Source organism: Sitophilus oryzae, unplaced genomic scaffold (assembly GCF_002938485.1).
Source record: "Sitophilus oryzae breed Bouriz unplaced genomic scaffold, Soryzae_2.0 scaffold_1586_pilon_pilon, whole genome shotgun sequence".
Lineage (NCBI taxonomy): Eukaryota > Metazoa > Arthropoda > Insecta > Coleoptera > Curculionidae > Sitophilus > Sitophilus oryzae.
Window position 1 is genome coordinate 1,758,248 of NW_022146265.1, and position 12,336 is coordinate 1,770,583.

Sequence of the window (12,336 nt, forward strand, 5' to 3'; positions counted from 1 at the left end):
GATTACGTGGTTGCCATATTGTTTTTCAACCTGTTACGAGCATAACGGGCGAAGGTCGAGATATTATGGCCGCTGTATGTTTCAATACTTTAAAGTTATTAAGCTCAATATATGTTTAAGTATTTATTTATTCTGAAAATTTCAGAATTATTTATTCTTGAAAAATTTCTGTATCTTCTCAATCAAAATATTTTAAAATTAATAATATTTTAGATTTTTAAAAATGTATACAGGGTGTTTTGAAAAATCTGGTCATTGATTAATCAGCTTTATCCAAGTTCCTGACGTAAAAAGCTGATTTTTGGAAATTACTGACTTTAGGGAGTAGAGGTTTGATAAGAAGGATTTTTCGAAACTCAAATTCTAAGGGGTGAAACCACCCTCAAATATTAGAATATTTTTATTTAAAACCAGAGTTTTTCGGAAAAAAACTCTAAACACGTATATTTTATTTAGGCTTCATATATTTTAGATTTTGCAAAATATATACAGGGTGTTTTCATAAAATATGACCACTGAGTAATCACTATTCTGCTTAAACTGTTTGACGTTTAAAGCTATTTCGGTAAACGGATTGACTGGGGTGTAGAGGTGCGATATGAAGGGATTTCTCGAATTCAAAATTCCAAGAGGGTGAAAACGCCCTCAAATATTACAATATTTATTATTTAAAAAAACGGTTAGTCTTTTCGGGAAACGATTGGACACGCATAATTTATTTGTTTTTTGCTATATGTTTCCGAAATTTTAAAATAACATAGGGTGTTCCAAAAGAGTAATTGATTAATCACGATTCTGCTTAAACTGCTAGACGTTTAAAGCATATTTTTGGCAAATGTGAGAAAGTACTTTGATCCAGTTTGTATGTTAATGGAAATTTTGCTTGCTTTATCATCACCATTACAAATTAATAATTCGATGCGAACGAAGTCGCGGGTACAACTTAATAAGTATAGCTAGAGACGTGAGAAATATAAAATAAGAGACGCCCTCGATGCGCAGTGGACATCCCACAAATTTGCTTCAATCAGATTTTCGTAGCGTAACTGCATCTCTTCCGCCGAATGCGTTCTCTCTCTATCGTGCGCGCGACCGGTGCTATCCCCAAGTCTTCCTATATTTGTCAAATTGTACATGCTAGTTTAAGTGTAAATTAATTCGAACTCTAGTGTGTAGTTGGTTTTACTTATGAAGAATATTCTACACATTTTCTTATATTGCTATTTTTGACCGCAAATGGTAAAATCATAACGAAGAGCTTCTCGCCCGTCGAGTGAGATGCACCTTGTACACTGCTACGCAATTCGGAATCTACGCGGATCGAGGGGTAGGTAGATCGGAATTTATAGATATAGACGAGTGGCGGCATTTTGGCTTTTTTATATCGCAATTTGTAAACAGCGCTTATTTGTAAACAACCCCCGTTTTTAAAGAGGTATTTTAGATAACAATCGATATTTAGAAATGCTATGACACCCTGGAAATACTACCACCGAGCACGTCATTGTTGGAACTGCGTTAATACGCCTAGCGGTGACCGCCTCATATTCTTTTCTTCAGATATTTGAAGCAATAAAATAAAGTGTTCCATTTATTTTTAAAAAAAAAAAAAACTGTTTTTTATAAATAACTATAATAGTTTCAACTGTTATCTAAAATAACAGTTTTGCCCATCACTAGTTCCATTTGAAAAATTGAGATATGATTAAAAGTACGATTTTAAAGTATCTTTTAATCAGTCAATAAAAAAAACAATAAAACATTAGACGATCAAATATGCACTTTCCAAGGCCTTTGATTAAAACATTGAAGTAACACAGCCATTACCCTCTAGATTGAAATTTAAAAGTCAATTTAAAAAAAAAATTTGAAAGTGTCAAACTGACATATGATATGCCTCTGTCCAAAATGTCATTTTCATCGAATAAAGTAACAAAATAATTACGTGCCATTTAAAATCAAAAGTTGTGGATATTTCCGGTGAAACAGAAAGTGCCGAAAACAATTGAATACATCAATCTATCCCACTTATGCTCTTCATACTGACATACTAAATTTCGTATTTTTATCTGAATAAATAAAAGTGTTATGAGGATGAGCTACTTTTATAGATGCACCCGGTATAGTAAAACAAATTACATACCGAAAAGTTTCGACAAAGTACGACGGAAACTATATTTTAGTGTTTTTTAATTTTTCTACAAATTGGTATGAAAATTTGAAAAGTATAAACGGTATAACTATTTTAGAAGTTGTAAGCAAAAATTTTTTATAAAGGATGCATTTCAAAATGCTAATAGCCAAAAAAATGTTTTCCCTTTTGTAAAGACAATCCGCGGATACCCGTATGTAATACTGTATAAATAATATTACTGATAACGATTAGATAACAAAACGTTTTAAACCAAAATATTTTACTTACTTTTCTAAATTTCTTACATTTTCGACAATATTAAACTGCTGCCATCTTTTTGAAAAATTTATGGAACCATCAGGTAACAAGTTTGTATTTCCTATATGTACAAAAGTCAAATCTTGTAACACCAATCCACTGAAAAAAAAGAAAAAGTATGGGAAAAGGGAAAAGTTTTTTACGTAAAAAATATATAATTTATAAAAAAAACGTTTTTTGAAGATAGAATGAACTTAACCATCCGAAATCGGTGATCTCGATTTGAGCATTACTCTAATGAAAATTTCAAACATGTTAGGAAAAGCAGATAAAAAGTGGGAAGATAATAACAATAATAGACATGGTATAACTTGACAAACATCATTAGTTTATCCTGTTGCTTTTGAGACACTAGGCAAAAATTGGTGTGGGTTGACAAATTAAGACATGTATTCCGGTCTGACATCCGGTGCTGAAACTCTAAAGCTTCATTTAGAACCTCGCAATATGTGGAATAAATTAGTGGTTTCCAATTAGCGTAGAAGTTTAATTACAATGTAAGTATCTGACTGTCAAATTTTAGTGAGATTTCAAACTTAGTAGAAAGTTTTTTTTTCCTACCAATTATACTTCAAAATATACGAGAAATGTCATTTTGGCCTTTGATTATCTTCTGTCAAGAGAAATTGTAGTTAGAAATCGGTTGATTGTTCTATAAGCTAAATATTAGGCTTTCTATGGATACAACCGACTAACGCAAGCTATTGCTAGATATTCTATTAATTTTAATTGTGTAAACTGGAAAGTATAAAGTGTAATTGAAAACCACTAATTTATTTCACTAATTGCGAGGTTCAAATGAAGCTTAACTTTTTTTCTACTAACTGGAAACGACTATCACTAGAAAAATAGGAGTAGTGCAACGAAGAACAGAGTCTGTCTCTTAAAGATAAAGACACTAATTCTTGGGTTATAACGAGTTATAACTCTTGTATACAGTCTCAGGGCTTCGACAAAAAAGCCAGTATCTGAGACGGACCAAGCCAGCTCTCTATCTCCGACATCTGCCGCACCAAAGATAATGGCACATGGCAAAGCAAACCATGTTGTGTTTCCATTTTCCTCACGGAATTTGAATATACTCTGTTTTTTCTGCGTAAGATTTCGACAGACGATGCAGAAAAAACACATGACGTCACATACCACCCTATTTTCGAAAAAAGTTTCTAATATTTTTTTAAGTTAACGCGGATGGGTTTAAATATAAATCCGTCATACGTCGTCTCTTGTTGTTTCTAACCGGTTTTATTGGTTTATTTCCAAAAATGACAGATCATATTTGAATTTTATTGGTTTGACGGAACGATGAACGGCAAACGAACGCCGATGCGTATGAACTTGCCTTTAGATTTTTGAGGCTTGTCAAAAGTCTGCTAAATTTTAGGTTATAATTTTGTATCAACTTATGTCAAATATCTTGCGTTTTGGAAGATGATGCATTTTGATTCGTGTTACGTATGTTTTGTCTTTTAAGTAAAGGGAGGAAAAATCGAGGGAAAAATTAACTGTAGACCCATAGCACAGTTTATAATTAATATTCGCTGCCCTTCCAAGTCTTATACACCAATAAAGTTACCATCAATAAAGTTTGTATACCATCTCTTCGTAGATAAGTGCATCTCATATGCTACAAGTATCGTACTAAACATATACTACCGGAGTAGCTGTAAAATATCGACATCACAATATAGGTAACAATGGATTTTAGTGCAGAAAAATAATGTCAAAAAAAAAAAAAATTGGTTTAAAAAATTAAGATTAAAGTTAATTATTAATCAACCTTTAAGGTGTATAAATTTCAAGTGTTATTATTAATAAATAGTTTGTTTTATTTATTCCTGTGGAATATTACAAATTTGTATTTGTACATAAGTTATATTGATAAATATAATAATAAATGGGCGAAGTTTCTTGAAGCTTGAAAGTAAGAAATAGTTCTTTTTAGATTTTCAGTTCTTGTTTTGTTTTGTATTAACACATACTGTTTTTTTTTTTAAATAAAATAACTCGATTACATTTTTTCAGTGTTATACAGTTTTTACAAAATTTTAGCTTAAATTTATCAGTCAAATTTTAAATAATATATATTAATTTTTTTTTTTTTTTTTTTTTTTTTTTTTTTTTTTTTTTTTTTTTAAAATAAAATAAACCATTTTGAAATGACAGACACATCTATCACTGTTTCAAGGATCTGTTTCGTTGGACAGACTATACATGTGTTTTTTTCTGCACAAAAAAGCACTTACATAATGGATACATGGAGGCTGTGTTTCGGCCAAAGCACTTCTATATGCCCTAAAACTGGAACTGCTATCTATCAAAGCGCAGTACTCTTTCAGTCCCTCTTGGATGTGTTTCTGCCACTCCAGCCGTCGCACCGGAGCCGAATCTAATGCACTTAAGAGAGCCAAATACGAATTGAAATTGTTCATTTTCCTCAGGTGTTTCATGATCTTGATAAACTTCACATGAAATATTTCTCTCTCTAGCTTTTGGTTTCTTGCTGTAAGAATTTTGTCCTGTCTCTAGTAATATTAAAATAAGTCAAAAACTAAAAAAAAAAAAAAATATTTATCACTTATTTGTTGAAAAATATTGTTTAGCTTGTCTACAGTATTTAAGCATATCCTGGAAAACTTATAAAATGTGCACATACTCACCAATACGACATTTTGTTGAAATGTTCAGTAAACCTAGTCAAGTTCGGACTTCTCTCTTCGTTTTGTTCTTGTGCCCATATTAGCACTTCCGGTATTTCTATTTTCATAAATAATTTAGAATCCAACAGTGTCATTTGTTCTGCTATATGTTCAGATTTAAAATCTAACAAAGTTGAAGTTCTGGCACTTAATGAAAGACTACTGATAATATTTGGGTACCTACAAAACAAAGTTAACACAGTCAGAAAGCCAAATAGATTATTTTGGTAGCTGTATCTCTTACCCGACTGTTACTTGCTTAGTAGCATGTCTTTCCAAAAATTTCACCCTTAAGGCTTTGGCTAGTATTAATTCTCCACAAGAAATTAAATGCTGAACAAAACTTGTTAGTTTATGAATTAAATGCTCATCCAAGTCCAACAATTTCTAAAATAGTTTTAATAATTTAAAAACAAAAAGTTATAAAAAATTATAGTTTTCTTATCTCTCCTTACGTTAAATCGCTCACAACCCGAACTATAAGGGCAAACGCCTCCCTCGATCTTGGTTTCTTATCCTGCTGATAGTAGAAATGGTTGTATCTTCTGATCAGCTTTTTTATTAACTCAAAGGGGCTTATGAATGTCCGATAAGTTGTTAAGAAAGCCTCTTGATATGCAAATACTATAAAATATTCAGTTCAACTATACAGTGAGAAGAAGCATCAAATTGAGATAAAATCGTCTGGCTAATAAATTTTTTGCATCAAATTATTTGGCATTACTGTACAGAAATTCATGGAAATTAGTTCAGCCTTTTGATCTTCTGCAATATTGTGTTGGACAAAATATAAAATATGAAGTTCACATATTATAGTAGTCGACATATTTATGCCATGTTTATAATAAAAAATTCTATACTCATGAATTTAGTCCTAAAACGGTCTAAAAGGGTTAACTACTCTAGAACTCATCCCTCCTATGATGCCAAGGAGGGTTATGCATAAACTAGTTTATTTATATTATATGTATGCATATTGACTAATTATCAAGGAACAGCCTGTTTTAAGATTAATAAAACAGTTACTATTCTATCAAAAATTGTAGCATATCCAAAAAGTTATAACCTTCTAAGGAAAAAACGCTAATGCAAAAAATAACAATCCCAAGACAAACAAAATGGTGTGTTCTGTTGGTGGAACCCTGGATATATATTGCGTATATGTTGAAGCTCGATGTGATGGTAGTTTGTGTTCATATCCTAACTGTCGAAATCGCATATTTATTCGCTATACACACTAGTTTAAAAAGTATACACATATTAAATGCAAGAATATAAAAAATTCTCAGAAACTTAAAATATTTTTTCTGCGTCCAAAATTGGACACGCTTGGTATTTTGACAAATAGACCAAAAGATAAATAAAATAGTTAGCCAATTATCAATATTTATAAAATTCATTTGAGTGTCTTATCAAAAATCAATCAATCAATTAAATGAAAAAACGCAGATTAAGTCGATACCGGTGTACGATTATGTAAAAACAAACAATACTTAAAATTAATTATAAATCGGTAAATTTATTATTATGGGACTGTGGTTAAAAAATTCTGATAATTTAATGTAAATTAAGGGGCGCAGATCAATTATACACTTTTTGAACACTTTACATTAATTCAACAAACCTATTGAACTCTAAGAATTTTATATTAGTAATTTAAGACATTAAAAAAATAGAATGCCACTGATAAGTCGCCCCAATATAGGTCAGCAATACTACAATACCTTCGCGGTCTCGCTAATTTTTGTTGATATACTCCTTCTGTAGTCCTTTTACTGAACAGGTATATCCTAAAAAAAATAGTTTTTTCAAACGTCACAAAAGTATTTATTTTGGCACGTGACTGACAATAGAAAAGTAATTTTAACGCCTAGGCATAAAGTAAAGTACTTTTGAGCGCCTAAGCATAAAATTACGAAAATATGTTATTAAACTGATATAGTGTCAAATTCAACGAGCGTAACTATAGCTTCTCGGATATATAATTTGGAACGTTTGAAATTGTTTAAAAATTTATTTGTGGCGTGGAGAAAAAAATAGCATGTTCCATTAGGAGTAAAAATGACTCTTCGTGCCTTGGCTGTATGTAGTACTTATAGTCAAACGTACAGCCTCGTCACAAAAGTGTCATTTTTAATTCAATAAAACAATATACTTGAATATTATAAAGTTAAATACATGTGTGTTGTTCAAGCCTTTTACTGACTGAGTAAAAAGTAGGTTTAGATGTTGACAAACACCTTGATTATAAAGACTGTCAAGCTGATAAATGTATCGGTTTAGACAGAGAAGAAAAAGGAATTAAGACAAAGATTATACTAAATGCACAGTATACTGAGGTTATAGTAACAAATAATATAATAAATAAAAATTAAATGACTCAGCTCACTCTTATTTCAAAGCTCGGAGATATTATTCTGTAATCTGTCTTAACATTATATTATGTATTAGATACAGGGCCAATAAAAAAGATTTCTTTTCTATCAATAGGCTGCTACTAAAACCAAAAGCACAACAAATTCAATACAGCTTGTTCTGGATTAAGAAAGCCTATACTGTACATCTACAGATATTTCTGTCTCTGTCTTATGTACATTATGTATGCTATATATGTAGATGGTGGAAGAGGTATATGCGCACCAAATAATACACAAAATCTTGAAAATATGTAGAGTTAATGCTATAGCGATATTGAAAAAGCTGTGCCTAAAGTATACTGTGCTAATCGAAGTACTAGACATCTAAAAGAAGAAAGAAAGAGGATTTAGATATGCTATAAATGCAATACAGTTACATACCAGGTTCCATTTCTTCAGCAACTGTTACACCAAAAAATGACGCATTACTTTAATATTTTATTTTTTTGTATGTAAATATGTTTTATAACAATTCGATATAACACTCTATAAAACAACTGAAAATATAAATAACATACCTCCATTCTTAGTGGCTTTAGTGGCTTGTATAATCAAAGCGTCTATGCTTCCACCTCTTATTTCTGGACCATCCTCTTCAGGTTTTTTCTTAATGAGATACTTATCCACGTTCAGTTCTTCCATTAAGTCAACATCAACTAAACTCACCTGTAAAAAATCATTTAACATAAATACATTATTATCTGAAATAGGAATATATATTTATACAGGGTCGCTTTTATGTATGGAAACGGTCGATTATTAGGTAAAATATAGGAGGTACCGCAAAAAGTTAAATATAAAAGTTATAGGGTTTATAAATATGTATTAGCGGGTAATAAATTTAAGTATACAGGGTCGGTCATAAAGTCACATCAAAGTTTCATTTTTTTTAAATGTATATTATTGCATATTTCGGTTCTTCTTTCAATTCTAAACAAAAATCGAAGTACTCACAATGTACCTCGTACCAACCGTTTCCGAGTTATTGACTTTTGAAAATATCACTTAAACAATTTGATTTAATTAATTTCGATATGTTCAGTTTCACTTAACGATGCCATTTTGCTGAAACTGTGATATTTAATTGTAATTAATATTGTTAAACTGTCTTGTCTAACTGTTAAGTCTTCACTATGTTTAAGTTAGCATTTATAGATGTTAAAATGAGAGTACAGCAAGTCTGGAAATTACAAAATTTTCGTTTAACATTTCAATTATTCTTCAATTTATGTACATTGTGTATTGTGTATTAAGATTATTGTTTAAAATTGAAGGAAGAATTGAAATATGTAATAAAATACAGGGGGTTTCGTTTAAAAAAAAAAGTTTCATGTGACATAACTTTATGACCGACCCTGTATACTTAAATTTACTAGTAACTAATAAGAATTTAAAAATCTATTACAACAGTATCACAGTTTCGGCAGAAAGGCATCATTAAATCAAATCAAACGCATTGAAATTAATTTATTGTAGACGTATCTATTTTAAAAAAGTAAAGTGTTTCTTCTTTCTAAAGGCGTCCATTCTAATATCTTTCTGGGCCATCTGTCAACGTTCATTCTCTTCACATGTCCAAACCATGTTAGTTGTCTTTTTTCTATGTCTTCGTGTATGTGTCTATCCATTTGCATCTGCATTCGGATGTCGTCGTTCCTTATTCTTTCTAGTTTTGATCGTCCGCAGCTTCTTAAAAAATCCATTTCAGTTGCTATAAGTTTATTTTTATTGGCTTTTGTAACATCCCTAGTGATGGGCAAAACTGTTATTTTTAGATAACAGTTGAAACTGTTATAGTTATTTACCAACTACACACTAGAGTTCGAATTAATTTTACACTTAAACTAGCGTGTACCCGCGACTTCGTTCGCGTCGAATTAATAATTTGTAATGGTGATGATAAAGCAAAGCAAGAATTTCTATTGACATACAAACTGGATAAAATTTTCTTACATTTGCCAAAAAATAAGCTTTAAACGTCGATCAGCTTAAGCAGAATCGTGGTTAATCAATTACTCAACTTTTTGGAACACCCTGTATTATTTTTTAAAAAATTTCAAAATATGTAAAAAAACAAAATAAATTATGCGTGTCCAAACGTTTTCCCTGAAAGATTCAACCGTTTTTTAAATAACAAATATTGTAATATTTGAGGGGCGTTTTCACCCTCTTGGAATTTAAGATTCGAGAAACCCTCCCCTTATCGAACCTCAACCCCACAGTCAATCCGTTTGCCAAAAATCAGCTTTAAACGTCAAGCAGTTTAAGCAGAATCGTGATTACTCAATGGTCACATTTTATGAAACACCCTGTATATATTTTTAAAAATCTTAAAATATGTAAAACAACGAAATAAAAGGATATACGTGTTTAAGAGTTTTTCCGAAAACTCACCGGTTTTTAAATAAAAAATATTCTAATATTTGAGGGTGGTTTCACTCCCTTTGAATTCGAGTTTCGAAAAATCCCTTCTTATCGAACCTCTACACCCTAAAGTCAATCCGTTTTCCAAAAATCAGCTTTTTACGTCAAGGGCTTTAAGCAGGATCGTGATTAATCAATGACCAGATTTTTCAAAACACATTTTTAAAAAATCTTAAAATATTATTCTGAAAATTTTTCAGAATAAATAAATACCTAAATATTGAAACTTAATAACGTACTGAAACATACAGCGCCATAATATCTCGACCTCCGCCCGTTATGCTCGTAACAGGTTGAAAAACAATATATCTAAAACAACTGATGCGTTATTCTCCAACCTGTTTCAAACTTCCATCGACAATCGACCGATGCAGCAGCCTTCCTTTCCCACTCCTGTTATTCTCGACCGCCAGGCATTATGCCCGCAACTGTTTCAAAAACCTGCTTCTTTTATATCCTATTATTTTAAGCTGTTATAAGCGCAATACGACCGTCGATCGGATCGACCGAAGCAGCTACGTTCGCCGTAGCGCATTCCCCCACTCTGTTGTCCGTTGTCTCGCCGCCTGTATCGATGGTTGACGAAATAACAGGTTTTCCATCCATACTAGTTGTTTTTTGGAATTACTTCGAGCAGCATAGAATTTCGGGGCGGTGCAGAGCGCCGACTTCGTTTTTCGTTTCACGAGCGGGCCGATCTCTACGTGTGTCGTTATTTTATATCTGTTATTTTTTAGAAGCAGTAACGGTTGCGTTATGTTATTTCTAAATAATTGTTATAAAATAACAGATAGTTAAATAACAACCCATCACTAAACATCCCATATTTCCGAACCGTAGAGGGTTACACTTTGGACAAGGCTACTATAAATGCGCTTTTTTGTGGATCTTTTAATTTGTTTATTCCAGAGAAGGGAGTTCAATGTTCTGGTTACTGTTCTACCCTTATTTACTCTTTCTTGTATTTCATTTTCGCTGTTTCCTTTTTTATTAAATATTATTCCAAGGTATTTACTCGATTTAACTCCTTTTATCGTGCCAGTGTTCAAGATTAGGTCATTTATCTCTTCATTGCCTACTATAAGGTATTCACATTTCGAGAGATTCATCTGAAGACCTGCGGCTTCGTATTCTTCTTGTAGTTTTCTGATCATATAACTGAGATCTTCTTCGTCTTCAGAAATAACTATCTGATCATCTGCGAAGAACAATGTAAATAATGTGTCATCCCCCACTCTTAGCCCCATATTTTTGCATTTTCTCACCCAATTCACCAGAGCTCTGTGCAAGTAGATTTTGGACAGTGTAGGAGATAAGCAGCATCCTTGTCTTAATCCTTTTGTTGTATTAAAAGAGTTGGTAACCTCATTTCCTATCTTAATTCTTCATAGTTGAATTTAAATATTTTAAATAGTTTTTTCTTTATTCTTTGTATTTTTTTGCTTCCGACGACGGAAAGAGATAAACTTTCCGAAACGTTAAGCATTTTTTCCTTTGTTAGGCAAATTTGCATAACTGTAAACATAACTTCTGACAAGCAGTGTCCGTTTAGATTTAACGCAGAAGTATTTACAAAAATTAACTATTTTATTTTGTAGATTTTCTTGCAGTGCAGTGGCGAAATACCCATAAAGGATTTTTTTGGAGACATTGAAATTAATTAAATCGAATTGTTTAAGTGACATTTTCAAAAGTCAATAACTCGGAAACGGTTGCTTTGTGTGTATTTCGATTTTTGCTTAGAATTGAAGGAAGAATTGAAATATGCAATAACATACAGACGGTTCCATTTAAAAAAATTAAACTTTGATGTACCACGACTTATGAACGACCCTGTATACTTAAATTTATTACTCGGTAATAGACATTTAAAAATCCTATAACTTTTGTATTTAACTTTTTGCGGTACCTCCTATATTTTACCTAATAATCAACCGTTTCCATACATAAAAGCGACCCTGTATTTATTAGGGTGGGTAAAAAAAATCGGCTATTTTTTTCACTTTATACACTGAAAAAAAGTTGGTTGGTAGACACCTCAAAAAAATTCTCTCTAAGTATGAGCTCTTAATTTTAATAGGAAGGTCTTCCTCCTTTCAGTTTTCTATTTTTTTTCATATTATTAGAAAGAAAAATTTATATCTCGGTTCGGTATCTACTATTTGGAAAAAATATCTCGTCTTACATATTTGTAGGAAATATTAAATTCTCTACAAAAAAGGTCTCTTACAATTTTTTTGTAAACCCCACCGTTCGAAAGTTATTAAAGTTTGAAGTTTGAATATTTTAAGGCAGATTTTTCTCTTATGAATTTTATAACTCGTTAACAAAAAATCATTATAAC

General features: G+C 31.4%; 1 protein-coding gene across 6 annotated transcripts in view; it reads right to left on the reverse strand.

Annotated features, from left to right (window-relative positions):
- Window positions 1-12,336, reverse strand: part of LOC115879796 (guanine nucleotide-releasing factor 2) — a 110,299-nt gene that overhangs the window by 24,588 nt on the left and 73,375 nt on the right. Inside the window, exons 16-19 of one of the 6 annotated variants that reach the window (XR_004049759.1) lie at window positions 8,087-8,234; window positions 5,607-5,775; window positions 5,396-5,538; window positions 5,118-5,331 (exon numbers count right to left, since the gene is read on the reverse strand). The exons of the other annotated variants lie outside the window; for them this stretch is intronic. The gene's annotated coding sequence lies outside the window, so the exon portion shown is untranslated. Of the gene's footprint in view, window positions 1-5,117; window positions 5,332-5,395; window positions 5,539-5,606; window positions 5,776-8,086; window positions 8,235-12,336 lie in introns of those variants that run through there. 6 annotated transcript variants of the gene reach the window in all.